The sequence below is a fragment of the Anabrus simplex genome, chromosome 5 (genome assembly GCF_040414725.1).
Source record: "Anabrus simplex isolate iqAnaSimp1 chromosome 5, ASM4041472v1, whole genome shotgun sequence".
Lineage (NCBI taxonomy): Eukaryota > Metazoa > Arthropoda > Insecta > Orthoptera > Tettigoniidae > Anabrus > Anabrus simplex.
Window position 1 is genome coordinate 90,318,375 of NC_090269.1, and position 17,666 is coordinate 90,336,040.

The 17,666-nt window shown below is 37.7% G+C and overlaps 1 protein-coding gene across 1 annotated transcript in view; it reads left to right on the forward strand.

Annotated features, from left to right (window-relative positions):
• Positions 1 to 17,666, forward strand: part of LOC136874645 (splicing factor C9orf78) — a 51,629-nt gene that overhangs the window by 14,510 nt on the left and 19,453 nt on the right. The window lies entirely within an intron of this gene.

A 17,666-nucleotide genomic window follows, 5' to 3' on the forward strand; every position in this document is an offset into this window, starting at 1 on the left:
TTGACGGTTTCACTACAGATGGCGCCAGCAAACAGTACGCAGCATATGAATTTGACACATACATCAGTTTGTTCATCTGACATTAACCTACCAACACACACAAGTTGAATCCGCGAAACATTAGCATCTGTGTTGTATCGTTCAGTGATCATGTCAATGTTTGTGCCTAAAAAAGAATATTTGCGGCATGCATTGCTTTTCTTATTTAATAATTTTAAAAAAGGCTGTGGAAAGTCATCGTTTGCTAGTAGAAACATATTGTGAACATGCTTCATCGATTAGAACATGTGAGACATGGTTTTGGTAATTTCACTGTGAAAGACAATGCACGCTCTGGTAGACAGACTTGAGAGCCATGCTGGGATATCAACAACAAACCATTAATGCACAACGCTATCGCCAAGAAATGATTAATTTAAATCATGCATTAATTGAAAGATGACCAGAATGGGCCAGAAGACTTGGCAAAGTGATTTTGTTACACGACAATGCGCCGTCTCACACAGCAAAACTAGTGAAAGACGCCTTGAAATCGCATGGATGGGACATTCTTCCACACCCACCATACTCCCCCGGCCTGGCGGCATCTATCACCTCTTCGGATCAGTGGGGCACGCGCTCGCAGAGCAGCACTTCAACAAGTTTGAGGTAGTTGGAAAATGGCTCGACAAATGGTTTGCCGGAAAAGACAAGCAGTTTTTCTGGCATGGTATTCATAACTTACCAGAAAGATGGGCGAAGTGTGTAGAAGCCGTTGGCTAATATTTTGAACAAACAAAAAATGAATTCCCTTGAAAATTACGTGTTTTCTTTACCACAAAAACCAGCAAAAACTTATGCATACACCTGGTATTTCTCTTCTAAATTGGGTAACATCCATTCGCTAAATATGCTAAAACCAGCAAAGTTGTTGTGTGTAGGTCAACTCTTTGACTGTTGTTCACATCTACTTTATATTACCTCATTTCTGATATGGTCCAAAAATGAGATTTGCATAGACATAATATAGGCACGACACAAGCCCAAAAGCCTATATCATGTCTACAAGTACGGGCCGTGAAAGCATCAATGTTAATATGAGATTTGCATAATTTGGGGCAGACATCACATTTGGAAGATCTCGAGTTTGACAACATCAGATTTTAGTATAGTTCATATTCCTGATCTGTAGAGTAGAATAGGAGGGATCAGGGTGCAAAAAAGGCAAAATCTTAATTTTGATAGGGATGTTGGCTCCTTTTTTTTCCACAGACGCCTTCTTTCTTCCTTCTTCTTCTTCTTGTTCTTCTTGTACCATATCCTCATTGGAAGTCGGCTGTCATCAGGGTGATCTGGTTCTTGTTCTCAGCAACTCAGAAAAGAGTTGGGGTACTGAGCCCATACCATTCTCATAGATTCCTCCTTTTTCCCTTACTTCTCCTTCCTTCACTTTTACCTTGTAAGATAAGCTGTAGGAGTCTATCATTTCGAATGATATGGCCGAAGTACTCAAGTTTCTTCTTTTTTGATGTTATGAATGACCTATAGCTCCTTAAAGAAGCAAATTCTGTGGCTGCTTGACCAGTCTGACAATTGTGTCAGCAGAGGATAACCAAATGAGTGGCTGTTCAGTTTCGGTCATGTACCTGTCAACTTCCAGTCAGCAGATGGTGGGTTCGAATCCCACCGCGGGCAGCCCTGAAGATGGTTTTCTGTGGTTTCTCATTTGGACACCAGGCAAATGTTGGGTCTGTACCTTACCACGGTCACTTTCTTCCAACTCCTAGCCCTTTCCTATCCCATCGTTGTCATAAGACCTATCTCTGTCGGTGTGACATAAAGCAGATTCTTTATAGACTGTTATGCCTTTCAGCATTCAGTCGGAAAGCCTCTGTGAATTTACCAGCCGCTGCCACAATCCTCTATTTGTAACTATTTCTGTGGCCTGATTTAGTTCTATACCCCTTTAAATTATTAGAAACTGAATCTAACCATCATCATCTTGGTCTCCCTCTACTACTCCTACCTTCCATAACAGAGTCTATTATTTTCCTAGGTAACTTATCCTCCTCCATTTCCTTCACATGACCCCACCACCAAATCCGGTTTATGCATACATCGAGTTCATTCATAACTTATCCTTTATGTCCTCATTCCGAGTACGCTTCTGCCATTGTTCCTACCTGCTTTTACCAGCAATAATCTTGCCACTTTTTATGTCTGTTACTTCTAACTTATGATTAAGATATCCCGAATAGCACATATTATAGCAGATCACTTTCTTCCTAAAACAATTGTATAATGAATTGTTAGTTGAAGCCTTAGGTTTCTGACCAGTGGGTAATTAAACACTGTTTCCTGGTCACTTTGTTCGAGTATGAATTTCTCGTGAATACATACCCGCCACACGCGATTACGCGCCTTCGGCCGCCATCTTGAACATGAAACTTTAGCAGTACTCGACATAGGTTCAGACAGACTCGCCGGTGTATAATAAAAACGTTCCAACTGTCAGACTAGTAGTTTGTATTTTTGTATGAATAGTACACCACTTTACCATTGCCTGCATCTTTACGTAACCTTTTCAATGGGATAGGCTTGCAGTGTATGGAAGCCTTATTACTTAATGGCACCCACAAATGACCTGTCGAAGATCTGCTATTGCTGCACTATAGACTTACCGTATTTGAAAAAAAAATTCTAACGTTGACTCAAATAATACCCACACCCCAATTTCATGCCTCAATTTTTTTAATAATATGCGGGTATTATTCACGTAAATACGGTATTTTAACTTCAGTGGTATCAGATGGATTTAAATCATCTTATCACAAGAACAGTTATTGTGTTGAGTGGTAAAAAGAAATGTTGATTATTTGTTGCATGGCAGCCTACTTACGGACTAATAGGATAATGTGAGAAGTTCAGTAGTGCAGTACATACGGTATCTGGGCTTGTGATAGCCTAGCTATGGATAAGGAAAGGGTCGTGACCACCCACTAATTCAGAAAAAATTAAAATCTTCAAGAAGTAAGGAATTAACATCTTAAGTGCGTAGAGTTGGCATGAACATTAAAACTAGCACCTTCTACTTTGAACACTATTGTGGGCAATCGAGACAAAATTGAAAATGTGTATAAGCAAAATAGAAACGGAAAAAGAAAACGACTGCACGAAGGAAAGTTTCCGAAGTTGGAAAGAATGATTTTGAATAAATAAATTTCTAACTTCTGATTGGAATGCGAAATAGGCTATAAACACAATCAAGTGCGCTGGGTTATTCAACAGTCTCACTGACAACAAAAAACTTTCCATAGAACGAAGTACATAGAACAAAAAAAAAAAAAAACACTTTTCCCCTTGAGAAAATCAAATGATTATAGATATGTCTCTCGGTCATGACCATACACCAACGGCTGCACGGTTGCTAGAGTTACACTTCCGTTACACATTTTGTGGTAGTAACTTCCGTGACGCATAATTTCGGATGACTCCCAGCCATAAGACGTGTGTCAACAGAACTGCTTTGGAAAAAAAAAAAAAAAAGAACACGTGAAAACTGAATTCAGTTCTCCTAGCCGCAGTGAAATCTATCACTGTGCTTTAAGTTAGCACTGTCCTGTCTTGTTCTAGTGTCAATCAATGACGTAAAACTCAACTTTACTTAAGCTAACAGCTTGCCCCTCGAAGGCGCAATATTCTAGGTGTTCGAGAATTCAAGGTCATTGGAGGTGTATAGTTTCAAACACGACCAAGTCCATCTTTTGCACGTTCTGATGTTTTGACTTCCATGGATTCAACTTTTCAAAATGAATACCACAAGAACGAAAGTGGGTTTCACATCTGGCCAGATCACATTTAAAATTACAGCAAAGAATGAGGTTTCATGTGAAAGTCAGCCAAGTCCTTGTTAACCCGCACGAGCCAATAACCCTGCGCTATCCAGTCACGTACAGATCAAAAATTAGATGGATGGCTTTTCCGGCGTTTGCTCTATTAACCAGCGTTTCGTCTTAAGTCTGACACTGACTCTTCAGAGTGGGATGTGTCAGACCCTACCCACTGACGCTGGGGTGTATGCAGGTGAACTTATCAGAAGCTTACGTGGTGTCTTCGGTAAAATGGTTTTATAAACATTTTATAAATAATAAATATATATAATTAATTGGTCGTTTTTAATAGTATTCATATTTGCTGTGCAATAAAATGGAGGAAATAAATAAACACCACTCCAGAAAGCGGCAACGTGATCCTTCCACCTGGAAGCGCACGAGGGAAAAACAGCCGATTTGAGTACAATCAACAACGTGTTGTTAGTAGTGATTCAATCAAGGCTCGGTGATGTATTTCGAAGGCACGATGCTATTGAATAGGTATAATATGAAGAATATACATTGAAGTAACTGTATGAATCCACATATTTGCAAAATATACACTATTTAAATGTTAATTAGCCTCTACATTGGTTACAATGTTGGGTAATTTTACACAAACATAATGTTTAAAATAATAATCTTTAAAGATTTTTCACTAAATCTTCTATCATTTTTAATCATATTTGTTCCAAATAAAATCAAGATGAACACAGTTAGAAAATAGGCCTAATCTAGATTTCTTTTCTCCTTACGTATTCCGTGATGTCTTTACCACAGTACCTGTAATCACAGAGGAACAAAAAAAGTGTAGGCTACTGAAAATGAAAGATATAAAAGACTTTCATAGTGCATACTATGCACACCCCATTAAAGGTAAACAAGATGCTTTTATTCGAAGGTACTGTCGCATAAGCATACCCAAAAGACGGCGAAGCAGAAATAATGCATATTAGGCCAAATTTTCTAACCTAAGTTTCAAAGATGGCCGAGTCCTCTTAGGTAAGTTTCAAAATTGGCCAAGACCTCTTTGGTAATTTTCAAAATTGGCCAAGTCCCATAGTTAGTTTCAAACATGGTCAAGTCCAAATTTTAAATACATTTTTCAATTCATATAATATATTTAGACTGTAAAAATTGTATGGTAATGAATTAGAAGCCTCTGTTAAGCAACTTAAAGAATAAGGTGTCTGAATATATATGAATTAATATCCTAAACGAGTTTTTTGCTTCTACTGAAAAATACAGCTCAGCGCACTTGGCCATGTTTGAAACTATACACCTCATTTCCTCTTATCATGCAACTTTCTCTGACCGACCCGTGGGGAGGACTCTTATCTCTGTTGGAAATCACATTCTGTACAGACAAAGAACATTTTCATGTCTGGGGAATATATGATCGTACTAAGCGGTAAAGGCGAAAAATCATGATGTGTTAATTGAGGTATTTTTTAATACATATTAACACGATGGGTGTCGGCACTTAAATTTACGACGTGCTAAGCGGGAAAACGTGTTAATGAGGAACATACTAACGAGGTTTCACTGTATTACATGTATCAAAGTATGGATGTTTGGAAAAATTCCATCCTGCCACTTTAAACAAGTAAGGCCTAGCCTACGTACATAATTTACACATCAGTCTGCAAAAGGCAGAGATGAAAAATGAAAACCATCAATACGGAATGATTCTAATATCTTGTAAAGGCAGAGATACCTTGAGTTCCTTATTGCTGGGAATCAGAGCTGTTCTCCTGTCAGACACTATATTACTGACTGAGATCCATAATGCTTTCACTGCTGCGCAAGGTGAGTCATACACAATTTATTTTTTCTTTCGTTCCCATGCCTTTTAAATTTTCTTAGAATTAATTTGGCTCTCTTTTATCAGGTCAAGTATGGTTCCGCATTGAACTGGGAACTCACACCATCTATGTTTTAGAACATGAAAACTTCGCCAGCACCTCAACCTAAAGTTCAAAGACATCGTCTAATGTCAACTGTAATTATATCTGTTCCGGAACCGCATTCCACTTTACTCATCATATTGGTGATGATTTCAATTCTCTTCGCACCAAGATAAATATCTACAAACATTTTCATGACTTTTAAATGCCCCATATAATACGTATGTTCAAAGTTTTAGCATCAATTTGAACTCGCATCATAGACAAGCTTATCTTTTTTAACTAAGCATTTTATTTCCTTCATGTTTCATGTTATGTGTTTGTACATTGGTTTTGTGATTTTTAGTACCTTGCACTATTTGTATTATCGTCTGATGATGACCCAGATCTGAAGTCGAAACTAGTACCCTGTGAAAACAAAACTCACCTGTCCCATACTAACATCTCTTTTCATTTACCACATTCACTTGTTATTCCATAATAATCTTACTGTTAAAATTAACATGTTCTTAGGATTTCGTCAAGAGTGATCTTTGCTTTGATATAGCTGATGATGACCCCTAGATGGGTCGAAACTAGTTCTATGTAATTTTAAAATATTGTGAATATATTTGTATTGAATAGGTGGAAACCTTTACTGTGTTGTTACTCATATGTTAACAACTTGTAATGTAATTCATGTTACAAAATAATTGTATTGAAAAGGTGGAACCATAAAATAGATTTAATTTTAATGTAAACTCAGTTCAATACAGATAAAGTTGTGCTGAGAAGTTTATGGATTTATTAAGAACTAATGCCTCAGTTGTGGTTTTTAAGAGCTATCCGTGGTGTGTTTATATGTGATGTCCATGTGGTGGTGTTATCTTGTGAATACATTCTGTTACAAGCGATATTAAGTTCATATTTTTACTATATTTATGTGCCCTAATTGTCAGACATCTTGTTTTCCTACAGTCCATCCATAGTAAACACTAGTCAGAGGGGCAATTTATTGTTCTTTCCTTATTTCTTTTTTTTTAATCACTCTTACTGCCCTAAATGTCGGCCATTTTACACAGCCATGGAAACCACGATGCAGATGGGAACTCTACCCTACATTTTATGCGTTGCCTAGGCCACAGAGCTTAAATTGTTTATTTACACCTTCTGCCCTTACTTAGTCAGCCATCTTTAGAGCGGGGTTTTCGTTGCTACACGTCCGTAGGTTTAACCTCATATTACCCTACACGTGACCCCTGGGTGGTGCTAAGAGAGCAACAACTTTGGCTGCTGGACCCAAAGCTCTTCTTTGTGGATATCCCAGCAATTCAGAGGATTCATCAACTCAATATGAGAAAAATGATTAACATCGTAAATGGCCCTTTTCAGAGCCCCACTGAAAATCATGATCGTACTTTAAACATTCTGCAGCCCAATATCGAAGGAGCAAGTCGACCAAAAAGTAACTATCTAACAAAAATACTGACTGTTCACAAGGTGGATATTGTTCTATTGCAGGAGACCCATTGTGAAAACCAGGACCAGCTTTATGCCAGATGTAGGATTCCCGGATACAATCTGCTCAATGCAACGTTTCATAAACAGTACGGAACAGCAACATATGTAAAAAATGATATAGAGGAAGCTGAAATAATAAGCACAAATACTGATAACAACATGTTTTGCTCTAAAACAAAGATTGCAAATACAGAAATCGTAAACATCTACAAACCACCTTGTCAACCTTGGAGCCTAAACGAGACCATCCTGAATATACAGCACCCAGCCGTAATCCTTGGCGATTTTAACAGTCAGAACACTAAATGGCATTATAACTATACCAACAAAGAGGGACAAGATGTGTCTGAATGGGCTGATGCCGAAGATATTTTTCTATTGTTTGATGCCAAAGAAAAGGGCTCCTTCCACTCTACCAGATGGAATAAGGACTATAACCCTGATCTGTGTTTTGTATCAAAAGACTCTCTTGGAAGACCTCTACACTGTACTAGGAAAATTCTGAACAACTTTCCCCGAAGCCAACACAGACCAGTGCTTGTCAAAGTCTGCCTGGAAATACCTGCCATCAGATCAGTCCCACTTCTCCGCTGGATTTTTTTCAAAGCCAACTGGTCTAAATTCACCAGCGAACTGGAACATAATGTGCAGTGGATTCCTCCTACAACAGGAAATTACGAGCGTTTTGTCAAACTAACATCTGCCATCGCGAAAAAGCATACCCCAAGAGGATACAGGAAGGATTATTTTCCTGGATGGAACCCAAAATGCAAAGAGCTATACGAGGAATATATGCTCAGCAGTGACCCTGAAATTGCAGATGAACTGATCCAGTCTCTAGATTCATCTAGAAAAGAAAAATGGTTCATTCTCATGGAAAATATGAATTTTCAACATTCCAGTCGAAAAGCATGGTCACTTCTAAGGAAACTTGGCAACAGCACTCCCAAATTCGGTCCCAAGAGCTCTAAGATAAAACCAAACGAGGTGGCAAATAGATTAGTTATCCTGACAAGAAAACCAGTCGGCACAAATAAGAAAGAGGCAAAAAGAATTCAACAAGAGCTAAAATCGAGGATAACCCAGGCCAAAGCAGTCTCTCAGTTTTCCTCTGATTTCACAACTGGAGAGATCTCAACTGCACTAAGAGAAATAAAGTCAGGAAAAGCAGCCGGTTTGGATGGAATATACCCAGAATTCCTTATACATTGTGGCCCCCGAACAACCGAATGGCTTGCCAAATTTTACAGCAATATCTTACATGTTGGACAACTACCATCAATACTTAAAAGAACAAAAATAGTAGCAATCCTTAAACCAGGGAAAAGTGGAGACAGTGCAGAAGATTACAGACCCATAGCCCTTTTAAGTGTCTGCTACAAACTACTGGAGAGAGTAATACACAATAGAATCTCAGCCAAAATCCTAGAGCACATACCACTTGAACAAGCTGGCTTCAGACCAAGCCGCAGCTGTACCGACCAGGTGTTAGCCCTAACCACCCATATTGAGAGGGGATTTCAAGATCGAAAGAAGACCGTAGCAGTGTTCGTAGATTTGTCATCAGCTTATGACACAGTCTGGCGAAAAGGAATGATCCTCAAATTCCTGAAGTTAATCCCTTGTAAGACGCTTGCCACCCTGCTGAATAATATGTTGGCTAATAGAATGATTGAAGTACACCTACATGGCAACATAAGTAAAACTTACAAACTGAGTGACGGATTACCACAGGGATCGGTACTGGCCCCATTGCTCTTCAACGTATATACAGCAGATCTACCTTCAACTAATGCTAGGAAGTTTATATACGCTGATGACATCTGTTTGGCAGCCCAGTCTGGTGATTTTGCTGGAGCAGAAACCACACTCACTAAAGATCCCTGCAGAATTGATAATTATTTTAAAACCTGGCAACTGAAACCAAACATAACAAAAACAGAGGTCAGCTGCTTTCATTTGAGCAACAGACAAGCCAATTATGTCCCTCAGGTTCAAGTCAGAGGTCATATACTGAAGTTCAATCCTCATCCAAAATATCTAGGCGTTACCTTGGATCGATCTTTGACTTACAGCGAACATGTACGCAAAACATCTGCCAAGATCAAAACCCGCAATAACATCCTGCACAAACTCACAGGAACAAGTTGGGGCCCATCTGCATCCACCCTCCGAACTACAGCACTTGCGTTAGTATACCCAGTAGCCGAATACTGCTGCCCAGTATGGGTCAACAGTGCCCATACAAAGAAGATAGACACTCAGTTAAACAATACAATGAGGACTATATCAGGAACCATCCAATCCACGCCTCTGGATTGGTTACCAGTTCTTTCAAATATTCCACCTCCTCATCTCCGAAGACAAATGGCACTGAAGAAAGAATGGCTTAAATGCTGTGACAATCCTCTTCTACCAATACATCAAGACTGCCTACATGAAGATCTCAGGCTGAAATCTAGGAACCCTTCTTGGTTACTAGGAAAGAGGCTAGCCCAAGTTGAATTTCATACTAACACTGCCTGGCGTGATGGGTGGGCAGCTTCAAACCCTGACAGATTAGGTCTAATTTTGGATCCAGTTATGCAACCTCCTGGTTTCAACTTACCCAGAAAAATCTGGTCATCACTTAATCGGATCAGAACTCAACATGGCAGATGCAACTTCTGGAAACACAAGTGGAAGATTACCAGCGATCCTTATTGCGACTGCTCTACATGCCTCAGACCGTTCAACATATCGTCATAGAGTGCCCACTCCGAAGATTCAGTGGGACAATAAAGGATATCCACAAGGCCAGTGATGAAGCTGTGAGTTGGCTAACAAAACTGGACATTCAGCTTTAGCAGCAATGCAGATATTGATGAGCTCAAATGTATAAATATAGTTTGTTTATTACGTACTTGTTCTGTGCGTATAGATGAAACTGTTTTTCGTGTAATTGTATACAACAATGTATCCTCATGCCATACGAAATATATATATATATATATATATATATATATATATATACTAGCAAGATACCCGTGCTTCGCTATGGTATTATACTGAAATTTATAATTGAATGCTTATCGTTTTATATATAACCCACCGATATTCGCGATCTGACTCGTTTTCTGAGAGATTCCGCCAAAATTTGCGATCTGACTCGTTTACTGAGAGATTACGGCAACGTTCCTCCCATTTTTCAATCTTTTCTCCAGCAATCGATTTCGTACTTTCCGGGATAGGTCCAGGTATTCCACCCGGTCAGTTGGGTCCCTAAATCTTTGCCATCTTTTCCTATAACCTAAGCATTTTTAATGTGGATCAAATCCTTGAGGAGATCCGGCGTGGTGTCGTCTTGGGTGCCTTGGCGGTACTGAACCTCTACTTGGCGGTAAATTACATCTGCTGTCGTTGTCATTGATGACAGTATGACCAGCACCATTGTCACCCGCAGGCAAGTGCGCAGGACTTCTCGCGATACGAATGACATACTTCCGTGCATTATTGACCTTATTACAGAGGTGAACAATTGCACGGTCAATCATATATCTATCGTTTATTTCAAATATGTTTAAATTTTTGTTTATATGCCAGAAGAATCTACTGTAATCTAAGAAGGTTCTCCAAAGGAAAAGATGGCTCTTGAAAACGAACCCAGGAGAGATTAAAAATGATCGGTTTGTGATCAGAATAAGTGCATTGAAAATCCACAGCCTGTTTCCAGTCATTCAACCGGGTCAATAATGGAATGAATTAGCCCTGCCGAAGCCTGTCGCACTCCACTGGGGCAATGATTAAATGAATGACAAATGAAATGAAATGATATTGGAGAGTGTTGGTGGAATGTATGATGACGGGGAAAACCGGAGTACCCGGAGAAAAACCTATCCCGCCTCCACTTTGTCCAGCACAAGTCTCACATGGAGTGACCGGGATTTGAACCACGAAACCCAGCGGTGGGAAGCCAGCGCGCAGCCGCCTGAGCCACGGAGGCTCCTTATAAGTACATTAGGAACAGTAAAATCAATTGGCCTCACCTCCGTTTTCACCCCACAACGGCTAAGTCGATTTACCTCTCCCCCCCCCCAAAAAAAAAGAAAACGTGTTCCTTTATGTTTAAAGCAAATACCAATGTTCACGTGTGTTACCTTCAGTTTTGAGATATAAATATTCCCATAAAAATTAAATCACTTTTTTCACTTACTTTCACACTCCCCGCCCCCCTTAAGTGAATTTTCCTGTAAGAAGTACTTGTTTCCTTAATATTATAGGATCTTCTAAATACCGATTATCTTCAGTTTTTGAGATATGTGTCCCCATGAAACAAATTCAACTCCTTTTCACACTCGCCCCCAAAAATGATTCTCCGCCCCCCCCCCCCAAAAAAAAACGCGTCGTTTTATTTTTAAAGAAGATCTAAATACCAATTTTCACGTCTGTAACAATTTTAGTTTTTATTAGATGTAAGTATCCTCATACAATTAATTCAATAAATTTTTCAATTTTTCACCCCCCCCCCCCCACCCGCCCCGAACCTTCATTGAATTTTCCGAGAATACCTGTTTCTTTACTTTAACAGGAGATTCCAAATACCAATTTTTACGTCTGCAACATTTTACGTTTCTGAGATATACTGTAGATATAGTATTTCTAAAAATTCACCCCAATTTGTCACTCCTGTTTAACCCCCATTAATTAGATTTTCCAAAAACAAAAAATAAATGTTTCTGTATTTTTAAAGGAGATTCCATATACTAACTGTCTGGTCTGTAATATCTTCAGTTTCTGAGATATAAGTATCCTCATTAAAGACATTCAACCCCTTATTCACACTTTTCACCCCCTCCTGTTGTGATTTTCCGAAAACAAAAAAATACGTGTTCCTTTATTTTTAAAGGAGATTCTAAATATCAATTTTTACATCTGCAAACTTTCGAAGTTTTGAGATATAGATACACTCATTTTTAAAATACACCCCCCTTTCACCCCCCCCCCCCCACTATTTGGAATTTCTGAAAACAAAAAATACATGTTTCTTTATTTATAAAGGAGGTCCCAAATACCGATTTTCAGATCTGTAACATCTTCAGTTTCTGAGAAATAAGGATCGTTATTAAAGGCATTAAACTATTTTTCACCCCTTTTCACCCCTCCTGTTGGGATTTTACGAAAACAAAAAAAATACGTCTTTCTTTATTTTGAAAGTAGATTCTAAGTACCAATTTTTACATCTGTAAACTTTGAAAGTTTTGAGATATAGATACACTCATTTTAAAAATGCACCCCCTTTCAACCCTCCACTATTTGGATTTTCCAAAAACAAAACGTACATGTTTCTTTATTCTTAAAAGAGATCCCAAATACCTTTTCTCAGGTCTGTAATATCTTCAGTTTCTGAGATATAAGTATCCTCATTAAAGGCATTCAACCCCTTTTCACCCCCTCCTATTAGAATTTTCCGAAAACAAAAAAATACATGTTTATTTATTTTTAAAGGAGATTCTAAATACCAATTCTTACATCTGTAAACCTTTAAAGTTTTATGATGTAGAAACACTCATTTTAAAATTCACCCCCCTTTTCACCCCCCATTATTTGGATTTTCCAAAAACGAAAAAATACCTGTTTCTTTATTTTTAAAGTGGATCCCAAATACCAATTTTTAGGTCTGTAATATCTTCAGGTTCTGAAATATAAGTAGCCTGATTAAAGGCATTCAACCGCTTTTTCACCCTTTTCCACCCTTCCTATTGGGATTTTCCAAAAACAAAACAATACGTGTTTCTTTATTTTTAAAGGAGATTCTAAATACTTTTTACATCTATAAACTTTAAAAGTTTTGAGATATAGATACACTCATTTTCAAAATTCACCCTTTCACACCCCCATTAATTGGATTTTCCAAAAACAAAAGAATACGTGTTTCTTTATTTTTAAAGGAGATCCCAAACACCAATTTTCAGGTCTGTAATATTTTCAGTTTCTGAGATATAAGTATCGCTATTAAAGGCATTCAACCCATTTTTCACCCCTTTTCACCCCTCCTATTGGGATTTTCCGAAAACAAAAAAATAAGTGTTCCTTTATTTTTAATGAAGATTCTAAATACCAATTTTTACATCTCTAAACTTCAAAACTTTTGAGATATAGATGCACTCATTTTAAAAATTCACCCCCCCCCCTTTCACCCTCGCATTAATTGGATTTTCCAAAAACAAAAAAAAATTTGTGTTTCTTTATTTTTGACAGCGATCAAAAGTACCAATTTTGAGGTCTGTAATATCTTCAGTTTCTGAGATATAAGTAGCGGTATCCTGATTAAAGGCATTCAACCCCTTTTTCACCCTTTTTCACCCCTCCTATCGGGATTGTCTGAAAACAAAAAAATAGGTGTTTCATTATTTTTAAAGAAGATTCTAAATACCAATTTTCACATCTGTAAACTTTTAAAGTTTTGAGATATAGACACACTCATTTTAAAATTTCACCCCCCTTTTCACCCCCTTAGCGACGGAATATCCAAAAATCCTCTCTTAGCGAGCACCTACATCGTAATATGAAAATATCCCCAAAATTTCATTTCTTTATGTCCAGTAGTTTTGGCTCGGCGATGATGAATCAGTCAGTCAATCAGTCAGTCAGGACAAGCTACTTTATATATATATAGATATATCCCTCAATTATATCAATAGGCTATATTTACCTGCTCTACCTAAACTACCAACTAGATCCGTAAACACTGTGTATTCTGATGTTGAAAGTTCTCGTACGATAGGAATTTGCTTTACTAGATGAGAGAGACATCAGCATTATCTAAATCACCTTTCATTATGATTTTTGGATCAAAGAAGGATTCCACATAAATTTGACGATAATTTCACGATTTTGCTTAAAGGTTAAATAGTTTTGCGTTTTGAGCCAAATTTGTAAAACCTCGCTAAATTTTTACGATTTTGCGCTTTGCAAAAAACAGGCGCCTCTTTCTATAAGTAGAGAATGGAATCTTTTGTGATCACATATTTTGAGAAAACATAGTTTTTTATTTGTAATTATTACCATTATACAAGCTGTATCCTTTTTAAAAATTCTTTTTACTTATTTTATGGTACATTTTGTATTTTGTTATCTTTATACAAAAAAATATGAACGACTTGCATAAGCAGAAACGTATCAGGAATTAGAAGAAAAAGATGCAGAAAAATAACAGAGATTTGAAGGAATTAATGAGAAATATGAGCAAAATTTCCCATTTTGAAATTATTTAATCAATTTAGCAAGAAGGTGCGAGCACCAAGGAAGTATAAAGTGATAAGGTACAAAACGTATTATGCACTCATATTGACTTACGCAGCTGAGAACTGGACAATGACAAGTAGGGAGGAGAGTGGAATTCAAGCCAGCAAAATGAAATACCTGAGAAGTATGATAGGAAAGATAGATTGAGAAACAAAGATCTATGAAAGGAGGTTGGAATGGAAACCCAAATGAGAGAATTGATAGGAGTAAACTAAGAAGGTTTGGAGGAGAAAAGAATTCCAAAAACAGATGAAGGAGGTCAAGTTTGAGGAAAAGATAGTGAGAGGGAGATCTAGAACAATTCAATAAAGAAGAGCACAAGAAGAAGGAAGGAGGAAAGAAGGTAAGTGCCATCAATGCCCCAAGCCGGCAGGAGCTGAATAAGGGAAAAGGAGGATCGTGATGATTAATCAATTTTTCAATAGTATCGTGTTCATGCTCAACAATCGATCATTTGTAAATACCAGTCATGTGATTAGTTTCATTTTTCCATATTGATTGTTTACAACTCACAATTACAGAGTTTTCTGACGTTCCACCTAATCAATACTACCATATTTACTCGTGTATTAGACTCCCTCACATATTAGCCCCCCCCTGGACTTTTGAGACGAAGAAAATGAAAAAAAATCTTGCATACAAGACCCCCCCCCCAACATAATTCATCAGAGAAGAACAACGATTACGCTTTGAAGCGGGCACAAGCCTTACTGCAGCTCTGATGACACCGTACAAATTTGTGAATAGTTTCGTCCATATGACCCATGCAATGGAAATGTGCGCGAAGTCATGCGGTACATCTGTGTTTCGTAGTTAAGAAATGTCCACCTCCATAGCATAGACCTACTGCAGCTCTGATGACGTCGCACAAATAGGTGAATAGTTTCTTGCCCGACCCGTGCATTGCAGGCATGCATCAGTTATGCTATCTCTTGTGTTTTGTAGTTAAGAATGTCTGCCAGCGTAATGGTTAGCACAATTAGCTGCCATTCTCGGAAGTTTGGGTTCAATTCCCGGTACCGTACTGCCAGAGATTTACAAATGGCAGGAAAGTTGATATGCAGTAAAAACTGTATATCTAACTCCTCTCCACTGGGGACGTGTCTAAAAAGAGCTGCACCACCTCGGAATGAGGAAACTAGTTTACTTTAGTTGAGAAATATTCATGGTTGTTGCTATTAATCATTAACAAAGCAATTGTTTAATATCTCGTAATTTGGGCCAATATAGATATTTTTTGGAGAGAAGGTTTAAAACTTGATAAAAACTATGCAGTCATAACAATTGTTTTACTCGCCTACGTACTTAACACATAATAATAATAATGACGTGCACAAACAAGACTTTTTCAGAAAATATTGTGAGTTTTTGGGATTTCCGGGATGTGAAGTGGACAACAGGTACAAAGTGGTCGGATGTACGTCGTGCTCAACACAGCGAGCTACTGAAAACCTAATGGATCTATCCAAAACTGAGTAAACGCCTGAATGTATAATGAAACCTATTGTGATCCCTAGTTGGCTGATTAGCAAATAATAATAATAATAATAATAATTTTATGTTTCCGCTTACTTTTAACGATTTTTGGAGACATCAAACGAAACATACTAGGGTATGCGTTAATAAAAAATTGAGAGAACGAACGTATGAAATTAAACATCATAATGATAAAACGCATTACTGCCACACCTGTAGATATCGCATTCAATTTACAAAGTATACACTATGTCTTCTGGTATGGGCTAGAGCAATATTGTTACTTTCATTGATCTGTCTCAGCTTTATCCTTGGCTTTGACAAGATGAAAGTGACTGAGGTATGAGTGATGCTAGTAATGCCATTCCTTATGCAGCCAGTCCCTGCTATGAATGGTGTGAAAATATTGCTCATAGGGTCAGTTGGTGCATGCATTTCAGTGAGCTTGGCAGGCTGATATGTAATAGCAACTTCTGGCTCGGTGAGGAAAGCAACGGGAAACTACCTCACTCCTCATTTCCCTAGTACGCCTCTTCAGTGATGCCTAGGCCATTTATGACAGCTGATGGCGGAGCTGTTGAGGATCCAACCAGCCTTCGGGTTGAGGACTAAACATACATACATACATACATACATACATACATACATACATACATTTATTGTTCACGTATTCAATACCTACAGTACCACGTTTTGTGGTTAAATAATCATAAAAGGTTGAAAAGTTATGGACATGTTTCGCCCTTCTTATTGGGCATCATCAGCACATTAGTTAATCTTAAAACAAACAATTTTTTAAAAGAAGATTACATTATTGTTTATGAAAAATTGAGATGAGATATGTTGCAATATAAAAAAAACTACTGTATCATAGAATTTTTTTATATCGCAACATATCTCATCTCAATTTTTCATAAACAATAATGTAATCTTCTTTTAAAAAATTGTTTGTTTTAAGATTAACTAATGTGCTGATGATGCCCAATAAGAAGGGCAAAACATGTCCACAATTTTTCAACCTTTTGTGATTATTTAACCACAAAACGTGGTACTGTAGGTATTGAATAGGTGAACAATAAATGTATACTTTGTAAATCGAATGTGATCACTGTAGTCAATACGGACCAAAAAATGAGGTTAATGACTTGTAACACCTGTAGATATCCATAAATGCGGCAAACTTTCCTCTTAATTATTTTTATTCTTTCCATCGTGGAACTTATGGTTATAGCATACCTAACCTAAACAATGCGGTCTCTCTTATCTCATTTACAGCTGTTTAGGTAAATCCTGGTGTGATAAATGTAGAGAACAAGCATGAAATAATACTTAAAAATAAGGGTCTGGCTTTCAACAGCCACAGTTATCAAAAGAATGCTTCCAGTCACTATGTTTTGCATTCGGAAGTACAACTCGTAACATACGCTAGCTATCAGCTGGTGGTTTGGCATACTTTCTACATGGCTTTATTCAAAAGGAGTGGCTTCTGCTACACATACACCAACTGGGAATATAAGAGACCATCTCGAGAAACCATTTGGGAATATATTTATAAGGTTTGGCCTCTATGGTCGGGAACAAAACAATTTTTAATATGTGAGTAAATACGGTATACGAGATATAGTAGATACATATATAATATGAGAGA